We start from the raw sequence: 14176 nt of genomic DNA, 5'->3' as shown, positions 1-14176 counted from the left end.
GTAGTTATTATATTTTGCCATTTTCTTCAGTAACAAAACACATTTAGGTTTGTCTTTATTTCCTACTAATTAAATAATGAAAGGCAAAACTTTAAATGAGTAATTACTGATGTATCTTATATGCATTGAAATCAGAGTGAGCACTGTCACTGAAAGGTTATGTCACTCACAAATTCATTAAACATTCATTAACCTCACCTCAGGTATAGGTGTCCTTGTTTACACATTTTAGATTTGCATACACATGTCCTGAACAAGATTTCAAAAATGTTTATAACCCTATGACCACCATAATTATGAATCCCCAGGTATTTGTGAAATCCTTACCCAGTGTGACTTTTATTTTTATGCAGTTCAGTATACAAGGTGACACTAAGACAATAAAGTTTCAGCGTGGGTGTCTCCATCTTCCTCCTATGATTCCTCCTATGATCTTGTGGCCAGACCCAGAAGGGACCTGGGATAGAATGCTTGGTCATGGGGAAAGCTGCTGTGATTGGCCTGGCTGCTGGGGAAAGAAGAAGTCTTCAGTTTTTCACAATGAATGACATTTTCATCTCTAATGCATGGTCTTAACCCACTTATTGAGAATCGTGTTTCACAGAGAGACACCCCCTACCCCCCGACTAAAAGACGTTTAATTCTTTGATAAGATTCTTGTGAATATTTGTGTGGAAATCCTCCATGTGATCCTGGGGTAAGGTGGCACTATTGGAGGTGTGTAATCTGGCAACTGCCCTTTGGGCTTGGTGAAAGCCTCACTAGTTTTTGTTAGTACCATATATTTTCCAACAGGTCACCAAAATTCCAGCAATGATAGGCAGAGATAAATGCATAGTGACGCACTTTATAGATGATATCCAATTCTTCAATGGAGATCTGATCGATCTTATTTAACACATAGATACAAAGGATATAGACTCTATTTCCTTCCACCATGTCAATGAAGTCATGTACTGTGGGATCACTGTCGGAGCCACACGGGCATTACTAATTTTATATTCAGCCAGAATGTTCCGCACAATTTCAGCATCCAGCTCACTTTGAGGGCAAGCGACAGTGAGCTCGATGCTTTCCTTACCCTCTTCTTAAAGCCAATGATAAGGGGTTTGCTGTCAAGAGTGAATGCTAAAGCATCCCAGCTTGTATTCAGTGATCTTCTCATGTCCCAGTGGTTTCAGGACATCCAGAACAATCGGGATCAGGTCACACACCCGGGCCACTACAATGACTTCCTTTACTTTTTTCCATTCTTGGCACCCTCATGGATAACTGGGAGATCCAGAAGCTGGGTCTTGGCACCTTTGTATGTGATGACACCAGGAACTGTGGCGAGAGTGGTGAACTCAGGCTTCATGCTGAAATATACCGCTGCCAATCACTGAGCCGTGTTGACTTCTCCACAGATGGAAACTCCACAAACCCAGTATTTGTGCATCACCGATCTTGGCCACATCTAAATCTTCTCCTAGCCCACTACCACCACCTTCTGGAGTAATGAGTTCTCTGCAAAGCTTAGAAAGGCAAGCCTTAATCGGGCTTAGGTAGTGTGTGATGGCCTTGTTTTTCTGGAGTCTGGGCCATCTCAGCTTCCATCTCTGAGATCTTGGTTGAAGTGCAGCTCCTGGTGGCGAATCCCAGGGGGTGCAGTGGTCTCTACACCATCTCCTGTCCCACACCTGGTGCAGATCAGCCAGTTTCATCAGGTGCTAATGCAACTCACTGAGGAGGTACTTTCTACTTCTAGTGAGAGTTACACCTGTGAGGCTCACGCGGAGACGCAGTGTGGAGCATTCTCCTCCCCCTTCCCCCAGCCAGCTTCCCATTTTTAAAAGTTGGTTTCTGGGGTTTTTTTCTTGGTCATTTCTTCATTGGGGAAGGGGATGCATCATTCACTGTGGAGCTTGGTCCTGGTCCCCATGTGCACACAGGTTTGTATTGCTGAACTCTGCACACTGAATAAAACAAAGCAGAAAGACGAGCTTATTGCAAGGGTTTTGACCTGCAAACTGGGAAACTCAAGGCTATGGGAGCTGTGACTTCCGAGTTGCTCACAGACTAAAGGGCTTTTTTTTTTTTTAATGAATTTATTTTTTTGAGAGAGAGATAGAGAGAGCGCGCGTGAGCGAGCCCGTGAGTGGGGGGAGGGGTAGAGAAACAGAGGGAAACTCTCAAGCAGCCTCTTGGAGGAGCAGGGAGGCAGTGCTGGCTCTATCCCAGGACCCTGAGATCACGACTTGAGGCAAAATCAAGAATTGGTTGCTTAACTGACTGAGCCACCCAGGCTCCCCCAGACTAAAGGATTTTAATAAGGCAAATGCAGAATCTTCCCTAGTTGTGGTCTTTTTCCTTATTTGGATCAGGGTAGCCCAGTCAGTGGAACAAGGAAGTCCCAAGATGACATAACAGACTTGGTGTTTGGCGATTGGCTGGCATCCTTTGCTGATTTTTGAGAAGAGCTGTACATTTCTGTAACTTAGGTAAGTTTGTTTTGTTTTTCTTTAATGTGACTGTACTGGCCAACTTCATTTTGTCCTTAAGATAAGTGACTCCATTTTTGTTCTAGTTCTACAATATGCACATGTGTATATACACACCACAGGAGGTCAGAGATCTGATGGGTTGAGAAACTCTAGCTCTTTTGTAAATAAGCGTATTAGAAAGAGGCTGATTCTAACAGATGGGTGGCTGTACCCTTACCCTGGTGGGAAGCCAGCTCTGTCTGCATGTCTGGTACAGCTAAAGCACTGGGGGTTGGTTGGAGGTAACTAGACATGGAGAGGAGCTTGGGTGGACATAGAAGCTCCATCCCTCCCTCTCTGTTGTGGATTGGTGGCCAGGTTTAGCCCTGCCCTGGAGGCAGGTCACTGGGCTCTGTGGGGACAGGGCCTGAAGACTCCAAGGGCTCCATGGAACCACTCCTTGGGCCCTTCTGATGCCATGCTTGTCAGAGTCCATGACTCTTCATCTTTCATAATTTATATTAATCAAATGTTTGGAGGGGGAATGAGAAATTGAATCATTTGTTACAATAATTAATAGCAACTTGGCTATTGATGTCAATTATACTGCTGTCCCTTTCACTCTTTCTCCTCTAGGAGACACTAAAGGGTATAGAAAGTAGACACTAAAGTGGTGATTTAACAATTGTCACATTATCTGTGATTTTTGAGATGTGATGGGGAAAGGAAAGGTCACAAAATTTAGAGTAGGGAAACACTAACAATTTGTTTTTTTAATATAGGGTTTTATTCTGAATATTGTGGGGATTTAGATTTGCAGTTAATATGAGAGAAGAGTTTGAATTTTGTTATGAAAGGGACAGTTTATTCACATAGAGAAAGAGTATATTGGTTTGTAGGAATTACTATGTGGTGATTTAGAATAAATTTTGCCAAAAACCCCCCCAAAAATCCTTAATTTCAAGATTTGGAAGCGTTTGGCTGGTATAAACAATGTAACAAGTTTTTACCTAATCACTTAATAGTTTTTTAAGACGTGCTTGAAGGCGACATAGAGACCCGCAGACAAGATGATTCTAAAGATGAGCAAACTTTTAGCTTCTTATAACAAGGTAATAGAAGATTCCTACATAGCAGTTGCACAAATAATTAGCACAATTCTGTTTGAAATTTAGCAATGGCTTAGAACACAGAGGCATACTTATAAAACTAATTAACATTCATCTAGCAGTGTAAAATTAATAGTTAATGTAATTTGGAGTAGAATCAGAATTTAGAAATCTCTCTAAGAGTTGGAAATAATGGGCTCAATTTGATAAGAAAGAATTTATATGAAATGTTTAGGATGGACAAATTCATAGAGACAGAAAGTAGATGTTACTAGGGCCTGGAGGAAGTGGGGAATGGGGGGTGATTACTAATGAATGTCTTCTGTTTGGAGTGATGAGATGTTTTGGAATTAGTTAAGGGTAATGGTTGAATAATTTTGTAAATATACTAAAACCTAAATGTATACTTTAAAAGAATGAATTTTATGGTTAGTGAATTATATCTCAATAAAAAGTTTCAAAAAGATATTTATGGCTAATAAACTGGGAATAGAACAAAAACTTATGAAAAACAGAAGGAAACTGAGCACAGTAAAGAGTTTTTTAAATCTCACACAGGTAGCCAGGCAAGACTAGTTGCATTTAAAGTAACTTATGCATTAAAAAATGAATAAAATAAAAGTATATTATCTCCATTATTGTTTGGCATTGTTTTAGATATTCTAACCATGACATGTGCTTTAAATATTCTAACATGATATATATCATATTTAAATACTGGAAAAGAGAAGGCAATGCTATATTCAGTGCAGATAATTTGGTTGTCTACAGAGAACACCTCAAGGATTTAAAATGAAAACATTTATTTTTATTTTATTTAAACATAGTTGACACAGAATGTTACATTAGTTTTACAAGTGTACAAAATAGTGATCTGACAAGTCTATACATTATGCTTTGCTCACCACAAGTGTAGCTACCATTTGTCACTGTGCAGCACTATTACAATGCTGCTGAATATGTCCCTTATGTTGTGGTTTTCATCCCCATGACTTATTCATTCAAAATGTAAACATTTAAATTTGAAATTGAAAGAATTCAAAAAGGTGGACGGATTAAAGAAAAGAATTGTTTTTAAAAATCAACAGCTTTCCTATGTGTTATAAACAAAACAACATAACAGAATATTAAATGGAAAAAAGAACTCATTCACAATAACAGTCTAAATAATAAAATACTCAGGAGTTAAATTCATAATCTCTGTGCAAAGATGAAACCCTCATATGGGCCTCAGAAATGGATAATTGTAGAAAAACTGATTGAAACAAATTTTTTTATTTTTATTTTTATTTTTATTGATTGATTGATTGATTGACTGAAACAATATTTTGGTACAGAATTTTTCTAAGTAAAGAAACTAGTTTTTAGATAGAGAATCCAAAACTTCTATCAGATTTACAAACGGCTTTAAGAAACAAGAAATCTGGGGCGCCTGGGTGGCTCAGTGGGTTAAAGCCTCTGCCTTCGGCTCAGATCAGGATCTCTGGGTCCTGGGATCGAGCCGTGCATTGGGTTCTCCGCTCAGCGAAGAGCCTGCTTCCCCCTTTTTCTATGCCTGCCTCTCTGCCTACTTGTGATCTCTCTCTATCAAATAAATAAATAAAATCTTAAAAATAAAAAAGAAACAAAAAAGTTTACATGTCACTGTCCATTAAGCAGCAGTGTCTATAATAGTGTAATAAGAATACACTGAGGAAAGTAGAAGAGTAGGTTGATAGACAAACAAGTTGCAAAAGATAGATAAATGGAGGCAAATAGAAAATCAAATGTCAGGAACTAGTATATTTAAGTATTTGGTTTGAGATAAAAGTGACATCTCAAAAAATAGAAAAAATGAATTATTAAATGATTTCCAAGAAAATTATTTAGAAAAAAATAAAGGTTTTAAAAAATTTCTTTCCATACACCAGATTTCAGATTTATTTAAGAGTCTCTATAAAAATTAAATTTTAAAAAAAGTACTGGAAGAAAATATAGGTTAATTTTTATGTAATGTATGTCTTGAAGGCCTCCAACCATTATTAAGAAATGAATGTTCTTTTGAATACAGAAAAATACAGGAAACTTACATAGGGTATAAAAGGCAAATAACAAATTGGAAAAGCACTGCAATATATATGACAAGGTTTAATGTCCTCAATACAGAAAACACTCTGAAACACTTCAAAGAGAGAGATCAAAAGAAAAGTGATCGAAGGCCAAGAAGAAGCAATTTCTAAGAATACGAATAACCTGTAGACATATAAAATGTTCAAAAGTACTCATAACTGAAGAAATTCAAACTTAAATAACAATAATATAGTACTGGCTAATATTAAGAAGTCTGATAATACCCAGTCTTTAAGCTGGAGTTAGGAAACAGACTTTTCCATTCATATACGGGTGGTCAGGGTCTAAATTGCCATCATGTTTCTGAATGACAATTTGCCAGTATCTATCAAAAGCCTTAGAAATGTGGGTAAACTTTGACCCAGTAATCACTGTTCTCAGAATATATCCTGGGGAAATCCTTATGTAAATGCCCACAAATGAATATTTGAGAAATATTTCTGCAGCATTTTTTATAATGGTGGAAATTTTAAACAGTGTCAAGTAGGTTAAATGAATTACGGCTGTGGCCATAGTAATTTCCCAAAATTGTCACAAAAATATTTCCAGTCCCACATCCTCTTCCTTAACCTTGTCCCTCCCCCGTTTGCAGTTGGAGTCTGTTTTGCCTTCTCCTGAATCTGAGTAGGACTTTCTGGCTCTCTCATTGAATAGAATATGCTGAAAGGGATCTTTAAAAGCAGTATGACTTTCCATCTGGTTCTGTCTCTTTTGGAATTTTTCCTCCCTCAAAACCCTGTTTGTTGTGTTTCCACATTGTGAGGAAGCCCAGACTACATGGAAAGGTGACATGTAGGTGTTGGAGTAGAAAGCCGGCATCTAGTGTTCATGTAAGTGAATGAGAGTTCAGATAAAATCAGCCTCCAGGCTTTGAGCCACTACAGCTGATTCTAAGTAGAGCAGAACTCTACTTTTGAGTTGTCTGATGAGCTATTCCAAACTGGAGATTTGAGAGCAAAAGAAAGACTGTTGTTTTGAGTTACTACATTTTGAAGTAATTTTTTTACATTGCCAAAGTACCTTGAACAGTGTTGTTATATCTAAAACTGGAATATTGTGAAGCCATTTCACACAAAAATATATACAAATAAATATGTATCTTAAAAATTTAAAAATGTTTACAAAGTTACAGCTTGGAAATAGTTCATAAGATCATAGAATATATATAATTACATGTTGTATGTGTGCACAAAAAATGCACATAAATATCCAATGGCCAGCATAGGTATGCATAGAAAAAGAGGTTGATAAAATATTTACCAAAATGGAAATGCTGGTTGTCTTCAAATGTTTGGAATAAAAGGGATGATTTTTTTTTTTTTAAGATTTTTTTATTTATTTATTTGACAGAGAGAGATCACGAGTAGGCAGAGAGGCAGGCAGAGAGAGAGAGAGGAGGAAGCAGGCTCCTGCCGAGCAGAGAGCCTGATGCGGGACTCGATCCCAGGACCCCGAGATCATGACCTGAGCCGAAGGCAGCGGCTTAACCCACTGAGCCACCCAGGCGCCCAAAAGGGATGATTTATAATTAATTTTTATTCTTGTTCATCTTGTTGGCTTGTTATATTTTCTAATTTTTCTTAAAGTGGACATTGATCATTTGTTCAATAAAGATGAAACAAATTTGGACTTAAATTAAACACTGATGAAGTACAAAATATTGATGAACCTGGCTGAGTGCTGTTCATAAGAAAAAGACAGGAGCTTTAGTTGATTATAAGTTCAAAATCAGCCAACAGTGCACTGTAACTGCTGAAGTGTTAATGCAAAATTAGGTAGCAGTTACAAAATTTGAGACTCCAAAGCACTGAAGGCAATAGTCCTATTATATGACACACTGAACAGTTAAGTCTTTGAGGTATCACAGTTTAAGAAGAATGGCAACTGCATTTCTTCCAGAAGGGACTGACCCTAATGGCGGTAAGGTCTGAAAGGAGGTTATGAGGCACAGTGGAAACATTAGGGAATCCTGCTGTGTTAGAAAAGAAAAAAGAAAAGAAGATGTAACAGATACAGGTGCAGTGAAATAGGTTTAGACTTCATCTGGATAATTTTAGAGAGCAAGATTTAAACAATAAGTACAACCCTCAAAGAGATAGAGTCAGCTCAGTTGAAGACAATACTTCCTGTTAAATTGAGATATTCAAAAATTGACCAAAGAATTTAGTGAATCATTGTCTCTGGCATTGAGGTTCTTGGATGTCAGGATGTTTAGATGAGAATTCTGTACTTCATGAGGGGGTCTTATGGGGGTATCATTTAAAGTCCTGTTCCTGCTCCAAATCTTCAAGAGTCTCAGTCATAAGATCAGAGCCCCAACAATATACTCTCTGGGTGGGATTCTGTAAAGTTGGCTCCTTAGCATACCTTTTTCTAGCAGGATAGCTTTCTGAATTCCCAATCTCTTTAATTAGTACAGCTGAGCTAAGTTTGGCAGTGATTTTTCTCAGAATTAAGGACTCCTATTTCTGAAGATGATGTATGTTTTAATTAAGTCTCCTCATTAAAACTTTCTAGCTTTGATTGTCAGTGTCTGTCTCCATGCAGCACTTAATAGATATCTGGCCATTTCTTCTTCAATCTGATTAATGTAGACAGCTCCTCTTAGTCATTCAGCCCCACAAAATGAATTTTAAGGCTTTTCCCTCCAGATACGCTGAGCATAGTTCTGTTTTTTTTTAAAAATTTTTTCAATTTATTTATTTTCAGAAAAACAGTATTCATTATTTTTTCACCACACCCAGTGCTCCGTGCAATCTGTGCCCTCTATAATACCCACCACCTGGTACCCCACCCTCCCACACCCCCACCACTTCAAACCCCTCAGATTGTTTTTCAGAGTCCATAGTCTCTTATGATTCACCTCCCCTTCCAATTTACCCCAACTCCTTTCTCCTCTCTAACACCCCTTGTCCTCCATGATATTTGTTATGCTCCACAAATAAGTGAAACCATATGATAATTGACTCTCTCTGCTTGACTTATTTCACTCAGCATAATCTCTTCCAGTCCCATCCATGTTGCTACAAAAGTTGGGTATTCATCCTTTCTGATGGAGGCATAATACTCCATAGTGTATATGGACCACATCTTCTTTATCCATTCGTCCGTTGAAGGGCATCTTGGTTCTTTCCATTTATGTGCTTCTTTTAAGTGGGGTTCTTGACACACCTTAAAATTCTGGCTAGCTACAGATAGAAGATTTTATCAAATTGTTTGAAGAAAAAAAAATATATTTTCCTTCCTTATCAGCAATTATGAGAAAACAATTTAAATGGAAAATTTGAAAGAAAAAATTTTTTATTTAGAAAGGAAGACGAAAATAAATTCTACGAGTTATGTTAAGACCCATGCAATTTTCCTATCATGAGAATCCTTACCCCTGACCTTGCCCTCTCACTCATGTTTAGCTAGCACTGATGGATTTCAGGAGGTATGTATTTATAATAAACCATCACTCTACCTTACTTTGTTAGAGTTTGGGCCAAATGGTCTACCTCCATTACGTCCTTCCATAGCTCTCCTTTGGTCTTCAAAACAGGAGGTAACAAGTGGGTTGGGAAATAAGAACAAAGTCCCAGAAAATACATGGTCCCCTTCTCTTGGCATTCATCTACATACAGTCAAATAACTGAGCCCAGCATGTGGCACTGAAAGGGAGATTTTATGGTACTTAAACAAAATAATAAAGTTTGATTTGTTGACTATACTTAAAATGAAGGTAGGCAGTTCCTAATAATTCAAACAAAATCTTACATCATAATTTCTCTGCTATTCTCTGTGTATGAAATTCAGAAGAAGATAAAGATCCATTATAGATATTTAAATATTCCATTTACTAGAAATGATGTCTCTTTGGAATATATCTAATAAAACAAATTAAAGCATTTTCTGTGGAAATTTAAAAAGACAAATCCCCATTTAAAATATAAATAATAAGCAAAAAGAAGAGATATATAAATGTGTGATATATTTGTCTTTACTAATCCTTTGGAAAGCCTTTTCAGCAAAAGTCCCAGTGAAGATTATATGCAGATGATCTGTACTGTTTACTATCAGTCAAGATACAGATCATTTTCTAGTAAAATTATTCCTAGCTATAATCCATATTTGGCTAACTTTTCTTTACTAGTTGTAAAAATTCCTAAGCTACTTGCCAAATGGGTGAAATGTCCTTTTTCTTATGGGGAGATCTATATAACGGTATGTGGAAGAGGAGGAATTATGCTGATTCTTCTCTGCCCTTTGGAAAAGGGCTTATCACTCAATTCCCACCAGTCTGTCCATTTGGTGGGCAGTCCTTGAATACTATGACCTTTCATTGATAAAGCACCAGAGAAATTTTATCTCATTGACAGATATGATTATATAGAGGCAAAAGCAAACAATCCTCCCCCTAAATAAAGGAAAAAACACCTACATTTTAGCTTAATAATATTCTCAAAGTGTAAAGGATTAGAAGATGAAGAGCGTGAAAGAACATGAGGTTCTTCATTTCCCTCTGCAAGTAGTTGCATATTTACCTGAATTGTGCATTGATTGCTGGGTTTGGGAGCATCTCAAGTTTGTAAGTCAAATTTGTAGTCATTACTAAGCATATGTTGAGAAATTGTGACCATGTTTTCAGATCTTGTCACCTCCTCTGCCTTTGCTCTGCCCCTATTCTTCTCCTTCTAGCTCAGCTTGTAGGAATGGTTGACTAGATGGGTTTTTGGGTTGTGAAGACCTGGTCCCATCCTTATGAAGACCTGGTCTCATCCCAGCTCTATCACTCACCAGCATGCAAGTTGGACAAGTTGCTTAACATTCTTATGTTCTGAATTCTTTATCTTTAAAAATAGAGATAGGGGCACGTGGATGGTTCAGTGCGTTAAGCCTCTGCTTTCGGCTCAGGTCATGATCTCAGGGTCCTGGGATCAAGCCCCGTATTGGGCTCTCTGCTCAGCAGGGTGCCCACTTCCTCCTCTCTCTCTGCCTGCTTCTCTGCCTACTTGTGATCTCTGTCTCTCTCTCTATGTCAAATAAATAAAATGAAATCTTATTTAAAAAAAAATAGGGGGGACACCTGGGTGGCTCAGGTGGTTGAGCAGCTGCCTTTGGCTCAGGTCATGATCCCAGCGTCCTGGGATCGAGTCCCGCATTGGGCTCCTTGCTCGGCAGGGAGCCTGCTTCTCCCTCTGCCTCTGCCTGCCATTCTGTATGCCTGTGCTCGCTCTCTCTCCCTCTCTCTCTCTCTGACAAATAAATAAAATCTTAAAAAAATAAAATAAAATAAAATAAAATAAAATAAAATAAAATAAAATAGGGATAGTACTCCTGCCTCATGATTTTGGTGCAGATTAATAGACTAATGCTAGTAGCAAGCTTAGTGAAAAGCCTTGTGGAGGCCATGCTATAAGACTCAATGATTATTGACATTACAGACATTATATAGACATTATTGCTATTATCTTAACAGTGTTTGGTATACACAAAGGAAAGAAATAGCAAACCTTGCTCTTTGCATGGATTCTGCTTTCCACTAGTTTATGTGTTACTGAGCAGAAATTTTCTTTTCTGTGTCTGTTGTTGCTACTTTTCATTTTTATGTATTTTAGCATTCTTTTCAGGAGAATAATGTACCCATCTTGAAGATTTAATACACAGAAGTGGCATCTGCCAGCCATATCCCAAGGAAACTAAATCTAATTTACAAGGTCCCAGTGTCAGAAATCTGAAAAGTATACCCCTACTATAGGAATTTCTTTACAGGCATACCTCAGAGATATTGTGAGTATGGTTCCAGACCACCACAATAAAGTGAGTGTTGCAATAAAGTGAGTTAAATGAATTTTTTGGTTTTCCAGTGCATATAAAAGTTACATTTACACTATACTGTAGTCTGTTAAATATGCAACAGCACTGTGTTTAAAAAACAATGTACACGTCTTAATTAAAAACTACTTCATTGCTGAAAATTGTTAACTATCAGCTGAGCTTTCAGCAAGTCATAATCCACTGATCACAGATCATCATAAAAATATAGTAATCATGAAAGGGTTTGAAATGTTGTGAGAATTATCAAAATGTATTACAGACACACGAACTGAGCAAACTCTTGGAAAAATGGTTCTGGTAGTCTTGCTCTACGTAAGATTGTCACAAACCTTCCATTTGTGAAAAATGGAATATCTGCCAAACACAGTAAAGACAAGCACAAGAAAATAACATATGCTTGTATTCAGTGACCCAAAATTCTTTTTGTCTAGTAAAAGTATTTCAAAGAAAACAAAATAATTTATTTTTTCTTAGGACATAATTTATACATTATGATTTCTTTACGTTTCAAGAAAACACCAAGCCATTGAAGCAAAATTAAGTGAAGAATCTAGGTACATTTATAAACTTGATAATATCAATGATTCCTAAATCTGGTTAGTTTGTCAAGACACTCTGGAAAGGTAGTTTGTTTGTTTGTTTAAAGATTTTATTTATTTATTTGACAGACAGAGATCACAAGTAGGCAGAAAGAGACAGGGAAGCAGGCTCCCTGCTGAACAGAGAGCCTGATGTGGGGCTCGATCCCAGGACCCTGGGATCATGACCTGAGCCAAAGGCAGAGGCTTTAACCCACTGAGCCACCCAAGCGCCCCTGTTTGTTTGTTTTTTTAAAGACTTCTGTAAACTCTGGATCCATTGGTTGCTGATCAGGTGCAGGAGGACCTGAGGATGTGGTTACAGTGTGGACTAGTGGAGATCTTGCCCTCTAGGCAAGAGGCCATGGGAATACCAGACAAGGATTAAAGCTGAGAACATTTCAGATGATGAGACCCATGGCACATCCTTCCTCTTGCTCTGAGACTCTGAATTTCATCCTGACTTCTCTGAATTTCTTTTGCCATTGCCATCGCCATGTTTCTCAAAGGGTAAGAATCCTTGGGCTGTGAAAGGATGTGGCCCCAGAGGCAGCAGAAGAGACCAGGAGGCATAGGACCAGAAATAGGCAGATATCTTCTATGCTTAACCACTCTACTCAGTGAATATACCTGAAACAGGCAACGGCTTTAAAGATACCTACTTCATTCTGAGAATACGGCTGTGTTAGGGAGGGTTTAAAGGATTATTCTATTATAGAGAGCCCATCTATACAACCTCCAGACTGTTAACTCTCTTTGGTGTTTTGAAGTCCTGATACACCTTCCAAAGGAGATGTTTTCATAATTCTGAGACTGTTCGAAGTCTGACGGTGGTAGAATCGCCTTCATTTTGTGGTACTTGGAAAGAATCTGTCCTTCCTTCAGTTTTCCGCATTTCGGCAAATGTAGTGTGAGCATACATTCCGCTGTGCCTGGTGTTAGAGTGTGCAAAATGGCCACAAAACTTCACAGTAGCTCTCACCAAAAGCGGAAGTGTGGTTTTCCACTCCTTAAACTGAGGGTTAACTTTGTATCTTTCTTTGACACATTGAATGTAGTAGAAACGATGACTCATATAATTTACGAGCCTAGGCCTCAAGAGGTCTTGTAGATTCAACTTTTGTTGTTTGTAGAGCCCTGTTGCCACTCTGTGAGTCAGCCAGCCTGATGGATAATGAGAGACCAGTGACATTTGCTCCAATATCCCTGGCTGACAACAACCAGACATACGAGTCTATAGTGGTTCAAATTGATTCAAAGACCATCTTAGATTACTTACCCCGCTTCAGACTGGCCTTCTCCAATCTGCCTGTGAGCCCAGAGGAAATCCTCCAAGCAGGCTCAGACCACAAAATGCTTCTAACTGACTCTGAGAATTGAAAATCTGAATAGAAATGAGCTGAGTAAGTGTTGTTTAAATCCAGTGACAAGTATGTTACAGGAAAAGCTAACAAATACACCTGGGACAGTCCTAGTGTAGACCTGTCGTCATAGAGTAACTATTAGGAATACCTGCTTTTATTCTCAAAACTATCTTTGTCTGAGTAAAAGTTATAAAGTCTCCTTAAGCAGGTAGTACCATCATCTACTTACTTGCTAAGCAAATTTTACATTGAAAAAATGTAAATTAGAATCTCTCTGATTTAAACCCCTTAAGTGAATTCCTATGTTATTGAGAATAAAATTCAAACTCTTCCAGAATCTATAAAGTCTTATATATTCTGTCCCCATTCCCATCTTTATGGTTTTTGACTCGTGCCATTCTCCCTCTGCTTCTACTGTTCCATGCACAGGCCTCCTTTTTGCTTTGTAAACAGCTGCACTTCTTTCTTAAAACCTCAGGGACCGTGTTTTTCTTTTTGCTTGTGAGTTCTTCCTTCTGCTCTACATGGGCTACTGCTTTTACTCCTTGAGTGCTGGGCTCTAAGAGACCCAACCTCCATCTTAAATACAGCAAACTCTACTGGACACCATATAATTTATTGCAAATGTTATTTAAACAACGAAGTTGGTCCACACGATACCATCAGTTTCTCCCAGTAACAAGTAAGTTCCTCGAGAGGATGACATTGAAAGGTCTTTGAGGAGCACCTGGCAGAGA

The 14176-nt window shown here is 38.1% G+C and overlaps 1 pseudogene; it reads right to left on the bottom strand.

Annotated features, from left to right (window-relative positions):
• Window positions 1-626: 626 nt before the first annotated feature.
• LOC116568735 lies at window positions 627-12573 on the bottom strand (annotated as a pseudogene).
• Between the last annotated feature and the right edge of the window lie 1603 nt (window positions 12574-14176).

Source organism: Mustela erminea, chromosome 11, assembly GCF_009829155.1.
Source record: "Mustela erminea isolate mMusErm1 chromosome 11, mMusErm1.Pri, whole genome shotgun sequence".
NCBI classification, from domain to species: Eukaryota; Metazoa; Chordata; class Mammalia; order Carnivora; family Mustelidae; genus Mustela; species Mustela erminea.
This window is presented reverse-complemented; position numbering and strand designations above follow the sequence as displayed.